Raw genomic sequence first — 9,710 nt, 5'->3', positions numbered from 1 at the left:
CGACAAGTTAGTTCTATTAGCAGTATTCGCAATGATTTAATACTTGATTCTTAATACTGGTCTTAGCCAGCATCGACGTCAGCAAATAAATATTCCATTCCGTAGAATCGACGGGAATTCAGTCAATCATCGCGCACTTACTTATGCTAGCGTATATTTCGTAATAAAATAATAATAATGAGACTATAATAATGAAACTTCGTATATATCGCAGACGTAACAACTATAGTTTTTGTCTGAAGACTGGGCGCCGCGCTATTTGGCGCTGACTGGTATTTACTAGATTGCAAATTGGGGCGGAAAAGCTTCCAGCTTGTTCAGGACGATTCAGGACATGCTCTAGGCAGCTTCTGATTACGGCTCAGATGCATTTCATATTCCTGAATGGTAAGAATCGATAAGATCCAGATCGACCTCGTTGCGTATTCCTAAAATGTGCTATACTACAGTCGAATCAACGAATCTTCGCGAGTAACTTGTGGGGGCAAAATTTGCGAGAGATTAAACAAAAAATAGAAATCTCCATGCCCGGAGAATTCATTTAAAGCGGAAATGCCAAGTAAAAAACCGAAACAAATAAAGATTTTATTCTTATTTATATCCCAACTGAAACTTAATTCGCGAAACTCTTCTCGACATAAAATACATCTCTATTACGAGGCGTTGTAAATTTTCTAGCAACAAATTCTAAAAAATGTACATGAATCGAGGAGGTAATCACTCAGAAAATAGGTATACACCTGGACTTTTAACATCAAGACGTCACCGGACTTTGACGGACTTCCTTGGACTTCATTGGACTTTACTGGAATTTTAGGAATTCATTGGACTTTAATACGTGTCATTTTAATTACATCTTCGAAATTCAAATTATGTGGTAAGATTAATAATAATTCAAAGAACGATCATATAGAAGAAATTAATCTGGCTTATCCATACGAAGTCATTGACAATGACTAATTAGAATATACATAATACAATGACCGGATTGCGAAGAGAGACATTGCAATAACACATACTAATAGCGTAATTGCTAGGTGTTTCTCATTATAAAACTATTTTGAAAAATGTGCAAGTCTTCCTATATGTAACACTTATATACTTATGAATCGTGAAAGGTTCCGATTATCGTATTTCTGTCATTCACTGGATTATTTATGTATATTCACAGTATGACTACGAGATCTCATTCCATTTCATTATATAGTATGTGAATTATACAATATAATGTACTTATATAATATAATAATTAATATAGCAAAGCAACGGGGGAAAAGTTGCTTCGAAAGTATATTATTATTCTTCATATTCAAATACTTCGCAAAAATGTAATTTGAACATATTGTTAGTCGAAGTTTAATAAGACTATGCATCAATATGTATATGTAGGAAGGCATAAATTTTACAATTTTTTATCAATTTACAGTTGTATAAATAAATGTAAAAGTTCTTTCTCTTTGTTTATCAACAATGAATCCGCATTGTCGCATCCTTTATAAATGCAAATTCTGCATAAACATATATTATTTATAATATAATTATACCAACATTTATACTAATTGTTCTAGATATGTTATCAATCATTAGAAATTATGTGAAGCGATCCATATATAAATGTCACGTAAATGAGATAGATATAATATATGTATCTCTTATTCTATATAACTGTCAAAAATTCTGAGTTCGATTTAATTAGGCAGCAATTATTTATCGGTGGTAATCTAAATGAGAATATTGTATGTGTGTGTGTGTGCGTGTGTGTGGTCTTAAATTTCCATAATTGACATTGCTCGTAACAAAACTATGGCTTTAGATTATTATCTTGCGTTGCTGCTTTTGTCCCGTATTGCAGAAATGTGAAGAATAATGCAATTGTTAGTGCATTCTTTTAAAGAAAAATTAGTTTTCTATCAGTTAAAAGAAAGAGAAAACATTTTTTAAAAATCACATTGTGCATGTATACTTTTTGTACTTGTACGGATATTAACTATCAATTTTCTTAAAAATTTTGCAAACATAATGTGTAATATGATTGTTAAGACACAAATAAAATATATCTTTCTCTCAAATATTATAAAAGTCTCTCACAAATTCACATCCATCCGATTTAACATATATGTTTTGTTTCAACATTAATTAACATCGTAATCGTAATCTTATAATCTTTGGCTTTTTAATATTATTTTAATATGAAAAATTGAAAGTAAAAAAATTTAAGTAAGGAAATTTATAATTAAATGTAAAACAATTTTTGAATCATTATTTTGGCCAACTATGTACATGACCGACACAGTCTTTCCTGAGATAGTTCTATTAGCAGCGATTCGACACTTGATTCTTAATGCTGATCTTATCCATCACATCAGCAAATAAATATTCCATTCCGTGAAATCGACGGGAATTCAGTCAATCATTGCGCACTTAATTATGTCAGCTTTTCGCAACAAAATAAAAATGAGACTTATACATCGCAAACGTAGCAATTAGCTTTTGTCTGAAGATTGGGCGCGGTGGTATTTGACGCTGGCTTATCGGTATTTACTGTATTGCAAACTGGGGCGGAAATAGTTTCCGGCCTGTTCAGGATGATTATACCACGTGCTAGAGCACGTCTAGGCAGCTTCTGGTCGCGGCCCAGATGCATTTCATATTCCTGAACGGAAGAATCGACAAGATCCAGTCAGTCGCGTTACGTACTCGCAAATGTGCTCTACTACAGCCGGATCAACAAATCTTTGCGAATAATATAAGTTGTGGGAGCGAAATTTGCGAGAGATTAAACAAAAAATAGAACCTTATGTAATAGAAAATTACACGGAAAGAACGATTTTGTTGAAAGGTCTAAAAATTTTGCTGAATATAGATCCGAAGATTAATTCTTGTTGAATCATCAAAAAATTTTGTTGGGATATTAAAAATAATAATAAGTATTGCTATAAAGTTTTGACTTTGCAACAAAATGTTTTTTATTATTGAACAAAAATTATTTTCAGATCTCTGGATCCAGCAAACTTGTTCGTTCCGTGTAGAAAAATAGAAACTTGTCTATTATATATTCCTGGGAAATCAGTATATTTGAGACAAAAGTATGCCAAGTAAGAAGCCGACATAAAAATCTTATTTCCATTTATCCCAACTGAAACTTAATTCGCGAAACTCTTCTCGACGTAAAATACATCTCTATTACGAAGCGCCATAAATTTTCTAGTAAAAGATTCAAAATATGTACGTGAATTCTAAAAGAGTTACTAGTATAGCGACAAATTTTAATTTATGCATGGAAGAACGATTTTGCTGGAAGATCTAAAAATTTTACTAAATACAGATTTGAAAATAATTTTATTGAACTACTAAATAATTTTGTTGAAAATTAAAAGAGATAAGCATTGCTTTAAAACGTTTTGATATTCCAGCTGTTCTAGTAATCAGTTTTTGAATTATTTTGATGTGATCCAACAAAATTATTTTCAGATCTGTAACCAGACAAATTTTTAGTAAACTTTTCAGTAAAATCATTCTTTCCGTATGCCTTTAATTGGTATTATACTACAGGCAATAGGTATATTGTGCACTAATTGCAATTATCTATAAAAATTGAAACGATTAAAACAAAGCGATCTTACGTACGGTGTAACGATCGCGTACAGATGTAGACGACGCACGTGTCTAATTATTGCCATTATTATCCGGCTAATTTGAGTTCGATCGCGTGGTAACGGCCACTTTGAGCGGCGAGCTTGCAAGCGTTTGCCGTGCTATCCTATGCAAGTCAAGGACGGCTGATCGTTACGTAGGTAGAGAATAATGGGCGGACGAGCATCATCGAGGCGGGAATTACATTCCGATAATCAATAAGCTTTTAATTCCGGCAAGCGTCGATTAACCTATGCCCGGTATTTATCGGAGTCGAACATGATATTTATTGGAGTGCGGCGCCGATATTTATCGAGATCGCGACCGCGGTGTTTGTCAACGGACCGTCGGGTCCCGGCCGATGTGTTTGAATCAAAGTCGTCCGACCAATCGCTATCGAAATTATTCCGGCGCGTAAGCGATGCGAACTTTTAACCGTCGATGTAGCGCCACACTCCATTGATTGGCAACAGGGATTCTTTTACCGCGACAAAACTTTGACACTTCTCTCGATAAAAAAACGGAATTTCTTGTATCAACGAGCATGAAAAAATCGCGCTAGAAACTAGTATAATTACACGGAAAGAATAATTCTGCTGAATCCAGGTCTGAAAATAATTTTTGATCAATAATCAAAATAATTTTGTGCAAAAGTCAAAATGATTGCTAGAATATCAAAACGTTCTATAGCAATGCTTATCAGTTTTAACATTCCAACAAATTATTTTGATGATTCAACAAAAAATTATTTTCAGATCTGTATTTAGCAAAATTTTTAGACCTTTCAACAAAATTGTTCTTTCCGTCGTCGTAAGATTAAACAAATCGTTGTAAGATTAAACAATTTTCTATACAAACACATGTAATCGATGTGTATTCATAATGTATGCAATAGGCGTATTGTACCTATAATAAATGCATACATTTTCATTGTCATTTAAAGATAGTTATGTGCGTTTAGAACATCGAAATATAAATTAGTTACAGACAGAATCTGTTTCCGACATATTTAAATTGTTAATTATATATTAAGGTACTATATCCTCTAAGCTGCTTCTAAAAATTACTTATCTATTACTTTTACCATGACCTGAATTATAATCCGACATGTCGGTAAGACAAGTAAGCGGAGAATACAAATCTCATTGAGCTAAAGTCGATTCTTACACGTGCCTACTTCGGAATCGAGGTTCGCGAGAATGGAAAAATGGAAGATTGCACGATGAACCATAAACGACGACTCCTCGCGAAATTGATGGAGGTACGTACTTTTATCGATGTACTCGAAAAAGACAGACAGCTACAACGCTGAAGCGGGCCGGCCCTCGACAGTTTGATACGGTTTACGGTAAACACATTTCGGTGGCAATCACGTCATGGGGCAAGCAAGCAGCAAGCAAGCAAGCAAGCAAGCAAGACTAGTTGAGCCGAAGAGTACGTGATGCTTCCTAGGTTGGGGAAGGTGCGCGAGTGGTCGCTGAAGAGCTCTTAGCCGACCCTTTGTTGTTCCCTGCCATCCCCACTTCCATCATCACGCAAGGGATGACGGTGGGGCTGGTATGGGGGGAGGGGGTTAAAGGGTGGCCTCGCTCTTGGCCAAAGGCCTCTGATTTACTTAGCCTATGGAGTGCTCTCCCAGAGACTCGCTCGCGCCAAGAATACCGTGTACCGAGTGTCCAGCGACTAACGTACGATACTTTAACGTATGTTGAAGATGAATTAGCCGAAAACTCCTAATATCGAGATATCGAGAGCACAATGTGGTATCCGAATTTTTCTCGTATCGCGATTTTGCTGAAAGGCCAAAAAATTTGGATTTAAAAATAATTTTGTTGGAAACTCAAAAATAATAAGCATTGTTGTAAAATGTTTTGATATTCTAGCAATCAATTTGACTGTTTTCAGATCTGTATTCAGTAAAATTTTTAGACCTTCCAGCAAAATCGTTATTTTCGTGTATAATATCAAGGTATTAAATAATCAAATTATACAAATAGATAAGCTAGAAAAAGTTCGAATAAAATTGTCGCGTTATAATAATAAATAAATATAAATCAATAATTTATATAATTTTTAAATTAATTAGAGTATGCTACGTAATTTTAAAATATTACTTATCAAAATATGTGAAAGATAATATTTTTATCAAATTTCTATTTTGCGTAAATATATTTATCCATTTTTACAAATGTATTCTACGTGTAAAATATTTTCCACCTTTTTTTTCATTTATCCTCGTAAGTTTAAATTTTCTATAAATTTTAAGCAATTTGTACACTTCATAATTAATATTCTGTTGCATAATGATACACCAAAATATACCAATAAATGATCAAATCGGTCATCAAATGATGCATTGATAATAAGCTCTATTTTATGAGTTTCATATGTATGTGTTCTTGTACGCACAATAAATCGACGGATGGCTGTACATATTCCAGAATTAAACATTTCGAATAATATCCCAGCCATTTCCATTTCAAGTCATATAACGGATCTATGAGATATACATATATAGTACATATCTCATACCTAATTTTACTATATATATCTCATACCTAATTTTATTATTCTTACGCTATAAAACTTAAATTTTTTTTAATCACAAAAATAAATAAATTCGAATATCAAGCAGTTTATGAGAATCAATAATTCAGGATATTTACTGCAATGGCTACTGTTATCATTAAAAGTTCAAATCTTTATGTAATAATCATTAGGAAAAAATGTTTAATCTTTCGAATTGCTTTTGATATTTCTTACATATTTTTTATCTTGCATTTTATTTCAAAATTAAAATTAAAAAATTATGATTTAACTCATTAAAACGAGCAAATAAAAATATATAAATAATAAGTTATTAACTTTATGATTGTTTCGCGTCGTAATCTAGATTTTCCTCTCACGTTTTCGGTCCTCGTTGTTTCTCGAGGCACTAACACAACATTCATTCGCGAAAACATGCGATTAATTGTGCAATAGCAACGATAGCTTTTCACTCTAATATCGTGCAATGCGGTTAATAAGGGTCACGTCACTGGTTAATTAGAATAGACTGTTTCGAAAATATGTAGCCAAAATTTGATGCATTATATACAAACGTAATGAACACACTTCGGACGTATAAATCTCAAAGTACACGTATTATTAATAAATATACGATACGATGTCACGATTAATACGATATCACTTTTTTTCGTTATTTGAACCCGACATTCGATCCTGGAGTGCGTTCAGGAATTCACGGTATATTATTTTAACCTTATTATTTACCGAATGTATGTACAAGGATAAAATGATATCTAGCTGCATCTGAGTGAAGTTTCTAAACGTAGCCCTGCACATATGTACAGTTGTGGCCATATCCGTTGCGACACTTTTTTCATAGATTTTTTTATGTATATATTTAATATATATAATATACATTTTATAGGTAACTAATATTTTGCAAATGTGAACCACGATGGTGTACTATCTTTAGTATAGAGACAATACTGCACTAATCGTAGTTCGCGTTTGCAAAATATCAGAGCGTTTCAAAACCTATTAAAAAAAGTGTAGCAACGGATATGTCCACGACTATATAAGTTCGCGGTCTCGAAAATAATATGCAAATGACGATCAAAATAGTAGACAAAATATTCTAAGTGTTGAGCATATTCGAGCAGTGATTCGCAATTAATGAATTATCACACCAAAATGTATAACTTCCGTTCATTATTACTTTGAGTGAATAAGTAACTCGCACGAAATAACTGTTTCGACGAACAACCGTCGCGCGTCGTCTCGATTCACGAAAGAAACGATTTTGCTATCAAAAAATTTTGCTGAATCTCAGATCCAAAAATAATTTTTATGGCATATAAAAATAATTTTATTAGAAACTAAAAATGTTGAGCACTGCTATAAAACGTTTTGATATTTTAGCAATCAGTTTGACCTTTTAACAAAATTATTTTGATTGGCCAATAAAATTACTTTCAGATCTGTATCCAGTAAAATTTTTAGATCTTCCAGCAAAATCATTCTTTCCATGTACGTGTGCAAGTTGTTAATCGTGCGCGAATTGGTAGTTATAATGACGAGGAATCGCGATTTGGCTATCTTCAGCATTCATTACGATCGCACCTCAAAGAGTAACGCGCCTCGTCTGTCTCGAGTGTAAGCAAATGATAGCGCGGCGACCTTGCGTGTATACTTACACGTTGTGTACCTATGTATATCGTAAAAGAAAAATAACACCAAGCGCCGAGCGTTGCCACCGGAGCGTTACCATTACAAAATATTCAAAATGAAACAATACGCATGAAAATATTCTCCGTTCTCTTCTATTTCACATAAATGATGTGAACGGGTTATCACAGCACATCTAACGTCCACTCGCTAAGTAATTTTACCCCCGTTTTGATCGAGAAAAGACTTAACGTCAATTTTAACATCATTTTTCAAAATTTCAAAAGATCGTTGATTACAGTATTTGATATTATATAAAAATAATATAATATCAATACTGCATTGGCAAATTTATACAAAAAAAGTGGAATATAATTGATATATTATATAATACAAACGAAGAAGCAGGCAGATGTTAGAAATGATCAATTTTCACAATAGCGTTTCTCTAAGAGTACTTGTGTAATTCTTACTCAGTAGTAAAAATACTTGATACTTAAAAAAAAAAGACAATTTGCGTAATGCATATCATCAGCATAATGTAGTACATATAAGTACTTATGCAAATTAATCATTATTAATACTTTTTTGTTTAATTTTTATATTCCGGAAAGAAATCCGAAAGAAATGAAATTGCGTAATTTTAATAAATCGATAATTGTGATTTTAATAAGGGAAGAAGATGAGATTAAATCGCCGCAAAAAGATGCGGCAACTTAATCTCGTTTGCTCGATTTATGAGAATCACACAATTTTATTACTCTCGAGAGATATAAAAAATTAAAAAAGTAATAATAATAATAAATTAATTTCCATATTTTTTTCAATCAAGATTTCTAAGATAGACACAATTTCTCCAATAATTAATATCTAATAATTTTAGTTGTAGTTTAATTGATTCAAATTTTTATTTAGAACTGGAACTACTTCAAATAAGTTTATGTGACAAATAAAATTTGCCATTAATCAATTTATCAATAATATTATCGTAATACCAACAAATAAGAAATCAAAGAAACAAAATTAGCTAATGACGAGCAAGGGAAATTAATATAATAACAAACGACAAATCGATACAAAGTAAACGTATAAATTTATATGACATGATTGAAGTAAATTTCGCAATTCTGATTTTTCTCCGTTAACAATGTGGCAACATATAATATAATGTTTCGAGATATATTAAAGGGAAGGAAGCTAGCGACGGCAACCGGAAATTCGCCACAGAGGAGATGAAGAGGCAGAGGGAAGAAGGCAAGGAGGCTAGACAACCCTTTCGCTCGGGTAAGAAACTCAGAAAGAGGAAAAGAATATCACCGAGTCGGCGCCCTTTGTTTTTCTCGCGCATCTAACGAGGATTTACCGCTGTTACAACTACCCGCGTTCTCGGCAGTCGCCACCATCACCGGCGCGGCATTCGGTGTGAAGATCTCTCGATGCCGGGGAAAAACGCGGTATCTCGGTTCCGGCAGGAGTCGTAAGGATAAAGCAACGACGCTGTCTCCCGCAGGAACCAATTTAGGTACGCGCTCGCGGACAGATTTAAATCAAATCAGCTCCTCGCCGCTATATACGCGAAAATTAATCCGCGACGAGCCGCCCTCCGAGTCTTCCTCTCGGAAAAATGGTGGCATTGCGCAAATTCTTAATTTTATGATTTAAATCGTTATAATCGAATAGTTATCATTTATTACCCCATATTTAACGGCGGTTGATGTTAAGCCACTTCTCTTCGATAATGGATTTGAAAGAGAAGTAATTTGCAACAAGAATAAAGTCCTACACGGAAAGAACAATTTTGCTGAATCCAGATCTGAAAATAATTTTTGTTCAATAGTCAAAATTATTTTGTGCGAAAGTCAAAATAATTGCTAAAATATCAAAACGTTTTATAGCAATACTTA

This window comes from Wasmannia auropunctata, unplaced genomic scaffold, assembly GCF_000956235.1.
Source record: "Wasmannia auropunctata unplaced genomic scaffold, wasmannia.A_1.0 LD336090.1, whole genome shotgun sequence".
Lineage (NCBI taxonomy): Eukaryota > Metazoa > Arthropoda > Insecta > Hymenoptera > Formicidae > Wasmannia > Wasmannia auropunctata.
Note: the sequence above shows the minus strand (reverse complement) of the source record.